The 9703-nt window shown below is 53.1% G+C and overlaps 1 long non-coding RNA gene across 1 annotated transcript; it reads right to left on the bottom strand.

Annotated features, from left to right (window-relative positions):
- Window positions 1-419: 419 nt before the first annotated feature.
- Window positions 420-1719, bottom strand: LOC141370907 (uncharacterized). The gene is made up of 3 exons (XR_012375397.1): window positions 1628-1719; window positions 867-916; window positions 420-547 (listed from the first exon to the last, which is right to left on the bottom strand). It is a non-coding gene; the product is annotated as an uncharacterized lncRNA (long non-coding RNA).
- Between the last annotated feature and the right edge of the window lie 7984 nt (window positions 1720-9703).

Here is a 9703-nt window from a genome sequence, read left to right on the forward strand (position 1 = left end):
CCCAAGTCTAGTCCTGCCAGGACCTGCCAGACGCCCACCCCAGCTGGTGTGTTTTAGGGGTTTGGCCCAAGGACCCTGGTCTGCCCTTTGAAGAGGACAGACAGGTGAGGGTCAGGCCAGCCCAGTCCCCCAGAGGGCCAGGGGGGCAGCATTTGTAGGAGTAGGCATGTGGATTTGCCTCAGAGAACTGCATTCAAATCCTGCCTCGGCCACTTGTCCACTGGGAGGCCGAGCCTGGAACGGTGCCAGGCACTCAGTAAGCACCAAATGAATATATCCATGACTGCTTTGCTTCAAGAAATAATTCTTCAGCCTCCGCCTCAAGGGCCTTATGCATATCAGCATGCCGGGTGAAGGGGTGAAATTTGGGGGCCGGAGGAACCAACCTCCTTCACTCCTAATAGACTCTTCCCCATGCTGACTGAGGTCGGAATTCCACATCTTAAGATGAATTCCTTTGATTTGAGGCTCAGTCTTGGGAGGGGAAAGCCACTCGTGGGCCTTTGCTTCTAGGGAGGAAAGGCTTCCAGGGCTGTCGACAGATGAGCTGAGAGGGGTTGGAAGGAAGGGGGCACAGTTCACAAAACCCAAACACAGCCCATTTGAGGATTTAGTTCCCATTTGTGGGGTTTTTATTTCATCGGGCCCCAAGCCAACAAGAAACACTCTGGGTGAAGGCAAAGAGTCAGGTTTGAGAGGAGGAGGCAGGTTGGCGAAAACTAATTGATGTTTTTTGAGAGCCGTTGGGGTTTGGCAGAGAATGGATCTGATTGTGGGGGGAGGGGCTGCTGATACATCCTGAACAAGAAAACAAACGTGGCATACAGTAAATACAAAATAAATGTGGTCACCGCTATCATACTTACCCCTTGCGGCGGACACATTATTAGGCTGGTTGATTCAGGTTGATTCATGCCTAAAAAAGGGGGAGGCATGTTTTGGTCCAGTGAGCCCCAAATGGAAAATGCAGTCATCATTAGCCCACCCCTCACCCTGGAGCACCCCTCATGTGCCCCTGATTGTTTCCGGAACTCTGGGGGCTCCTGAGTGCCCGGAGGTTTCCACTCCCGGCTCTAGGCCTCCCTCCAAGACCTCTTGGAGCAGATTTCCTCTGCAGAGTGTTAGATCAGGAGGGGAGGGCACCCGGGGTGACTTCCTCCAGGGCCCTGGCCTGCCAACACCTCAGCCCTAAGTGCTGGCAGAGAAACAATGCAGCTACCCCTTTCCCATCCCCACCCGCAGACTGCCCCAGCTGAGAAAAAGCTGTGACTTGGGATTTATAACCAGGGGGCATGGGGATCCATTTTGCATTCTTGGAGCTGGGCCACAATGGGAATGCAGGAATTTGGGAAGTAGGCCACCCGGATGCCCGGTGCTGTCTTTGGCCAGGATAGAAAAGGTTTGATCTCTTCCAGTCTCCCAGAAACTTCTGAGTCTGAGCCCCCACTGCAGGTGAAGCTTAAGGAGGGGTCTCCACTGGCCACATGGAGCTCTGAAGTAATCTTGCTTCCAATCCACAGAGAACCAAAACAGCCTGACCCTGGACTGCAGCTCTGCTGCAGATGAATGGCATGCTTGGTTGGCAAGAGGTCCGATGATTGGGACCTGAGCAAGGCCAGAAAGCTACCTCTGCGTCCAGAAAAATGGGCCCTAGAGTGAGCAGGGAAGGCTGCGAGGGACAGGTCACATCCATTCTCAATCTTCTAGGAGAGTTTCTTATGGTGGCTTTTATATCTCAGGCTGGTATGGCATGGCTGACATTTCTTGGAGGATTCCAGCCCCATGCAAGTGCAGTTAGGTGGGTTTCTGGATGTTTAAAGGACCGTCTTTGAGAGCATGGTTTCCTAGGAGAGAAGGTTCTAGAAGCATGTGGTGGTGGGGGATGGTGGTAGTGACGTCTATCCTGAGCCATGTTTGGCCAATAATTTGGGACAGTCATGATCACAGACACCCAGCTGTGAGGGTGTTGAACTGAGAGGAAAAAAATCAAGATCCAACAGGCTTTCACAAAAGACTAGAAGTGAAGAGGTGCAATGAACGAGAGGAACTTGTAGAATGTAAAGTCCAACACCTGGATTTATATTAACCTTGCATCCTAAAACCATTATTAGTTTCAAGTTTGGTTTGTTTTTGTTTTTTGTTTTTTAGTCAATTCTTTTGGATTTTGTACATAGATAATCATGTCATCTGTGAACAAAGACAGTTTTATTTCTTCCTTTCCAATCAGTATACCTTGTATTTCCTTTTCTTATCTTATTGCATTAGCTAGGACTTCCAATACGATTTTGGAAAGGAGTTGTAAGAGGCAACACCCTTGCCTTGTTCCTGATCTTAGTGGAAAGCTTCTAGTTTCTCATCATAAGTACTATGTTAGCTGTAGGTTTTTTGTAAAAAAAATCTTTATCAGGCTGAGGAAACTGTCTACTAATCCTAGTTTACTGAATTGTTGTTATTGTTGTTGTTTTATCATGAATGGGTATTGGGTTTTGTCAAATTCTTTTTCTGCATCTCTTGATGTGATCATATGATTTTTCTTCTTTAACCTTTTGATGTGATGGACTACGTTAACTGATTTTCTAATGTTGAACCTGCCTTGCATACTTGGGATAAATCCCACTTGGTTGTAGTTATACTGCTTTTTATACACTGTTAGATTTGATTTGCTAATATTTTGTTTGGGGTCCACCTGGATTTAAAAGGGAAAAACCAATTGCACAATTTATAGGATAGGGAAGGTCCAATTTGACTATAGTTCGTGAGGAAAAGATCCAGGAGTGATTGCAAATTTCACCTTATGAGTAGGCTGCTGAAAGAGTGAATACTATCTTGGGATGAATGAATACAAAGGGTGTCTAGGCCAGGGAGAAAAGGCCTCTCTCTGTGGTCAGACTATGTCTGGAATTGGGTGTTCCAATCTGGCGGCCCCACAGAGAAAGACAATGCTGGGCTGGACCTGCTCCAGAGAGGAGCCGCCTCACCCTCCAGCGTCCTTACTCTCGGCTCCCTGCCTATGGACAGCTGGCCCCAGCCTGGCTCCCCGACTCCTGACCCTCCTTCCCCCACCCTCATCTCTGTCTGCTCACCACCTCCAGGCCCCCAAGATGGCCTGACTTTACTCACCACTTCCGCCCAAAGTTCCGTTTCAATGCAGGTTCCGTTGGGGCTTCTCACTTACTAAATGGGCTCTGGCCCTGGCGCTCAGGGAGCTGGGTTTTATTCTTGGCATGGTCTCTCATTTATCACTCTCTAAAATTATCTTATTTGCTTCCCTATTTATTATCTGCCTCCTCCCTCTGGAATGCAAGCTCAGTGAGGACAGGGAGTTTGCCACTGCTATATTGTGGCTCCTAGAACAGAGCCCAGCGCAGAGCAGATGCTCAAGAAATGTTTGTTGAATGAATAAATGTATGACCTGGGGGGAGTTGCTGCTCCTCTCTGGGCCTCAGGTTCCCCATCCGTGAAATGAGGGAGTTGGACTCCTTGATCTCTTGAGTCCCTGCAACTCCAACATTCTTCAATTCAGTGGGAAGAGGTTGCCTCAGCTGCCACATCTGAAGAACAGACTGAGGGTGGAGGCCAGAGTCTGATCTCTGGCTGGTGGAAGGAATGTTCAAGCCGTCACGTTGGCCCCCATTACTCCAGGCTAGAGCTGGAAGAGCCACGTGGAGAGGTGCCAGCATGACACCTAACCCATGATATGGGGCATTGTTGTGCTTGTCCCGGCCAGGAAGCCACCATGCACACATCCCCAACAACCTTTCACTCCTCCACTGGTGTCCACTCTAAAAAATATAGCTTGTCCTGTCTATTCTAAACACATTGAAAAGGTGGGCAGAAGGCACACACATGCCAGCTAACTGTGGTCTTATCTCAACCCACTGCCCCTGTGAGGGGCTCTCCAAGGCTGCAGGGTGAAGTCCAGACTCCGAGGCCTGCCACTCAAGGCTACAGCCAGTCACCCAACCCACCTTCCCCAAATCCCTGAATAGATTCTGTGCCCCACAAAGACTGTCATAACTGCAGCTCCCTATGTCCTGCCTCTGTCTTTGCTCTGGCTGCCCCCTCTCGTTGGAGTGTTCTTCCCCTCCATTTTGCTGTGTTTATAACTTAAGCATCCTTTGAGGCCCAACTGAAAAGCCACGTCTTTCCTTCTCTGACCTGGAAGTAGCCATTTATCCATCTGAACTCCCATAGCACAATGACCTCCCCTCTTTAGGGCAAGCATCGCTTTCTCCTCGTGTCATAGTTACGTGTGTCCATGTCCACCTTCCCCCAACCACCAAGCTCTCAGAAAGCAGGATGACCAGCTGGTGCATCTTTGTGTCCTATTCAGGGCTAGCTCAGCTTCTGGCTTATAAACAGGGTGGATGGATGGATGGATGGATGGATGGATGGATGGATGGATGAAATGTATAGGAATCCATTTTATCCCTGGAAAGGTCTGTATCCAAGTCTTCATCCACTCATTCTTTCAGCAAACACGTATTGAGTGCCTACTCTGTGCCCAGTCCTAGGACTGGCTATAGTGAGCTAGACAGACAGCTCCTGTCCTCTTGGCATTTCAGTCTAGTGGAGGACACAGACAAATAAATTAGGCAATTACTTGTTTAAGTAATTACCAATGATGACATATGATGTCAAGGAAAACACAGGGGACTGTGATAGAGAGTAAAGAAGGAGAAAGCCACTTGGAGAAGAGACATTTGAGCCTAGACTGGGGAGTGAGATGGAAGAGCCAGGTGAAGAGGGAGGGGAGCAGAGGGCCGGGTAAAGGCCAAAGGCAGGCATGAGCCCAGTGGTCCAGGAGCTGGAAAGAGGTCAGCGGGCCTGGGGCAGAGGGAACAGGGAGGAATCAGGAGACAAGGGTATAGAGGGAGGCAGGGACTGGATCGCTTGGGCCTTGTAGGTCACAGTAAGACATTTAGGTTTTGTTCTAAGCACAACAGGAAATTGCTGGAGAAATTTAAGCAGGAGAAACAACATGATTAGTTTCTTGTTTTTAAAAGATCACTGGCTGCTCTATGGAGCGGATTTGCAGAGGGCAGGGCAAAAACAGTTAGCAGGAAACAGGCTATTGCAAGAGATTATTGTGATATGGTCCAGGGGGAAAAGGTGGAGGTCATGTATATTTTAGAGATGGTATTAATGGAACTTTGGATGGGCTGGATGTAGAAGGTGAGGGAAAAGAGCATTCAGGGAGGCACCCTGATATTTGACTGGAGCAACCAGATGGATGGATGGACATTTTCTGGGTTGAGGAAGACTATGGGTTGGAACAATTGAAGAGCGCAAATGCTTCATCCCAGATACTGTAGGTTGGGATACCTCTTAGCTATCCACATGGAGTGGTCCAGTTGGCAATTGCATACATCAGTCTGGAGTTCAAAAGAGGAGTGATGCTATTCCTGTAACACTATTTCCAGTCCTAGGAATGATGCCATCAAGACGCAGATTGAGCCCTGAGAAACTTTAGAGATTGGGGAGAGAAAGAGGAACAAGCAAAGAAAATGAGAAGCAGCAGCCAGAGGGGCAGGAGGGAAACCATGGACGTGCTCTCATGGAGGCTGAGCGAATAGAGCCTTTCCAGAAGGGGGCTGCGGCCAACTGGGTTGAATGCTTCTGAGAGGTTGAGGGAGGTGAAGACAGAAACGTGTTTGGCAGACTTGGCAGCTGAGAGGGTGCTAGTGACTTGACAAAAGCTGTTTCACTTGAGTGGGGGGATGGAAGCCAGGTTGGAATGGGCTGGAGAGGGAACAAAAGGTAAGGAAGTAAAGACAGCTGGTGTAGACACTTTCTAAGAAGCTTCTCCATGAAGGGGAACAGAAAAATGGAGCAACAGATGAAGGGAGGTGTGAGGCCGGGAGGGCGCTTTCTGTCACCGCCGCCATTATTATTACGATGGGAGAGCCCGGTCATAGACAGGAAGAAGTTCCCGGTGGTAGAGAGAGTAACTAGAGAACGAGGTCCTTGGGAAGGCAACAGGGGTCAGGGCCGAGCCCACGTGGAAGGCCTGGCCTTTGGTGATTCCTCGAATTCCGTTCAGCAGGATGGCGGGAGCAGGGGGCCGCGAAGATGGTTTTGTCAGTGAAATGGGGAGCGATGCTATGTTCTTGTTGAAGCCTGAGGCAGAGTCACTGGCCGGGAGCACCCTGGGGAGGAGTGTGGGGGGTTTGCGGAAAGAAGAGAGGGAATGGGATGGTTTTGTCACAAAGTGGAAGAGTGAAGCCACCAGAGAAACCTGCACCCCCAGGGCAAAAAGTGAGGGCACACATGGCGTTTGTAACCACGACGTCAACTGTGAACCCAGCCCGGCCGGGCCTTTGTTCCCGCAGCAGCCAGCCGCGCAGGGGCTGACCCAGGAACAGCATGACTGGGCGGGCGGGCTGGGGTTTCCCCAGGTGGGCGGGATGGAAGGAGAGAGGAGGCCGGAGCTGAGAGTCTTTTCGAGGAGGGATTGTGATGATGGTGCTTATAGTTGAGCTGGGCAAGTCAGAGGGTTCTGTTGGAGAGGGAGAAAATGCAGGGACAAGGGCTGAAGGCCAGAGGACGCCCAAGGATCACAGCAACGGGCACTTGACTGTGAGCTGAGAGGTAGGAAGGGCGGGGAGGGGATATCAGAGAAGATGTGGTCTCTGGTCATGATTTAGATTCAGGGTGTGCTTACAGGAGAGAGGGGCAAAGGTGGAGGGCTCCCCTAATTCGTTCATTCACTCATCCATTCATTCAGTAACCTTTTATGGGGCGTCTGGCTGGCTCAGTCGGTAGAGCGTGCGATTTGTGATCTCAGGGTTGTGAGCTCAAGCCCCACGTTGGGGGTAAAGTGACTTAAAATCTTAAAACAAAAAAAACCAAAACAAAACAAAACCTTTTGTTCAGTATTAGGTACATGGGTAGTACAAAGGAGAAATCCACTCAGCCAGGGTGCCCAGGGAGGGCTTCCTAGAAGTCGTGGTTCTTGTGTAGGTTGAGTCTAGAAAGACAAATTAAAGTTCTCTGGGGTGACAAAAAGGAGGGGTGCCCCGGCAGGCAAGCAGACCATAAGCAAAGGCCTGGGTGAGGGAGTTGTAAAACAGCTTGGCCCATTTGTGAGGATGGAGATGGCACGGCCAGAGGGTGGGTACGTGCGGGGCAGGGGAGGGTGACAAAGTAGGGATGGGGTCGTGGCGAGCCTGGGGAGCCAGGTGGAAGGGTGTGGACGTGCTACTAAGCAGTAAGAAGCCACTGAAGGAGTACGCAGGTTTGATCAGATTTGTGATTTCAGTAATGTGGATGGTGGATTACCGGGGAGCCCAGTGGGAAGTAGGGAGGCAGGTGAGGGGGTTCTGGACAGAGCAGGTGAGGGGTGATGAAGGAGCAAGAGCCTGAAGGGCGGAGAGCCTTGTGGGTGCTGGACCTGGGAATGGACCAGGTGTACCACCAGCCAAAACCATGCCTCAACTGGCCTAGCCAGGGACAGCACTTTCTCCCTCTCATAACAAGACATCCAGACATGAAGGGGCTTCAGGGCTAGTGAAAAGGGTGGGGGAGGAATTTAGGATGAAGTGCAGATTTTGAAGGGGGAGATGCAGAGTCTGCCTGGGGCCGGCTGGGTTCAGCAGGAGGAGGTGCCAGGCCAAGCGTGCCGTCTGTGGGTCTGGAGCCCCAGGGGAGAGCCCAGGGGAGGGAAGAGAGGCAGGAGCCGGGCAGCCGTCTCTAAACAGACCTGTGCCAACGTGCCAGGCAGCAGATTCAGTGGTGACCCCAAACCCCAGGCTGTGCGGAGTCTGGCGGGGGAGATGGATACCAACAGACCCTCACGCAAGCGGGGCATGAATTACTGCTGACCTTAGAGCTTTGAAGACTCTGGCTGCATGAAAGGAGCCATGACCTCACTGGTCTGGGGCCATCGAGGAAGTGGGACTGATTCTTAAAAAAAAAAAAAAAAAAGGCTTAAAAAAGGAGAAGAAAGACAGCAACAGTATGAGGTGCCTGGGGTGGGGGGGAGCCGGAGGAAACCATTAGGTCTGTGCGCTGGGGGCCTCTAGGGACTAGAGCCAGTGTAGGTTCCATGAGTGCTGGGGGGGAGCCAGACTGTCTCTGGTTCTCCGTCGTCCCACTTGGGCCCCCGTGAAGGGCAGAGTGGGCAGCATCAGGCCAGAGGATTGTTGCCAAGCAAGGCCTGTGAACTGGGAGGGCGCCCAGCAGCCATGGGGTCTCTGCAGGGCCATCTTCTGTATGGGCGTGTCTGTGGGGCGAGGGATGGGATGAAGGCGGGAAGGTGTGTGGCCAGTGGCAGGGTAGGATGCAGGGTGTGTGCTCGCACACATGCGCTCCCACGCCCCCCCCGACGGGGCTGGGCAGAGGAGCAGCTGAGGGACGGGGTCAGCAGGGATGAGCAGAGTCATCCCCGTGGAAACACGACTCCCTGGGTGATGGTAGGGAGCAGCTGGGCCGGCAGGCAGGGGGGCGTGGCCGGCTCTGCCCAATGGCTCTGGCCTCCCCCTGGGCCGCCCTCCCCACCTGTTGACCAAGCCGGGGAAGTGCTGTGCTGGCCGGGGCAGGGACACCACGCAGGCATCTGCGCCGGCGGAGAAAGGGCCGCTCTCCAGTGTAGCTCTGGGAGCCTCTGACGGGGTCTGCCTGTGCCCCTTTGGTGGAGAGGTGGCTCTGGGGTGTCTATGTGGGCAGGCCTTGCAGTGGCTCAGGTGACTGGGCTGCCATGGTCCCCCTGTGCCTGCCTGCTGATGTGGGTCATTCCCCAGGGCCTCGTGGATAAGTGACCCACCACCTCCACAGGGAATGGGCTCAGGAGGGCTGGGCAGCAGCGGGGCCATCAGGAGAGGCCAAGGGACAGTCCACACTGTTCTCACAGGCCTCTAAAGCTCCGGGTTGGTGTGCCTTTATCCACCCAGTCCACAAGGGACCACCAGGCAAAACCGGTCCCTGGGACCTCTAGCCCTGCCCCACCGTTGAAACTCCCATGCCTTTGTCCCCTTGACCTTGCCTTTGTGTCCGCCTCTTCCACAGTGGCATCTGTAGGCTCTCCCGGCATGCCCCCCGCCGCCCCCCACAGCTTGCATCCTTTTGCTCCAGCCCCTCTGCTTGCGCATGGGTTAGAGCCCACAAGTTCCACGGGAGGGAGCTGGTGGGACCCTCTGCAGAGCCTGGGTCCCTTCCTTCTTCCCTCTCCTAGCCCAACGTCATGCTTCCCCAAGGCTCAGGACAGGGTTGCCCTCACCCCACATCTTTCTTTCCCCTTCCCTCCAGGCCAGGGATGGCGAATACAGGCAGATTGGCTACATTCCCCTTTCTCAGGCCCTGGCAGACAGCACTAATCAATCATGGCCGTCCTTCTGCACCGAGGCTGACTGCAGCCTCCATGGTGTCTGTCCGCAGTTCCAGGCAGCCCACAGCAGCTGATCCGGGTCAGCCCTTAAGACGAAATCCACCTGCCCTTCCTGCTTTAGGCTGCTCCCACCAGGCCCTTCATCTTGAGCCATCCTCAGGGCCGCCTGCACTGTCACCTTTGACTCCTGTCCGCCTCACTGCCGGCCACAGGCCGCTTGAGTGTAGCCAGCTGTGGTTCTCTCTGTCCCCATAGGCCGACGCCGCACGGTTCCGGAGCTTGGGCCCAGGAGGCGGTTGAGGGCACTGGGGCGTTGGCCCCCAAGTCCCCAGCACCGAAGAGGACCTGGTGGGTTTGCTGTGGGTCCCGAGGGCAGCC

The sequence above is a fragment of the Callorhinus ursinus genome, unplaced genomic scaffold (assembly GCF_003265705.2).
Source record: "Callorhinus ursinus isolate GAN/ISIS: 27379988/994484 unplaced genomic scaffold, GSC_fseal_2.0 scaffold50, whole genome shotgun sequence".
NCBI classification, from domain to species: domain Eukaryota; kingdom Metazoa; phylum Chordata; class Mammalia; order Carnivora; family Otariidae; genus Callorhinus; species Callorhinus ursinus.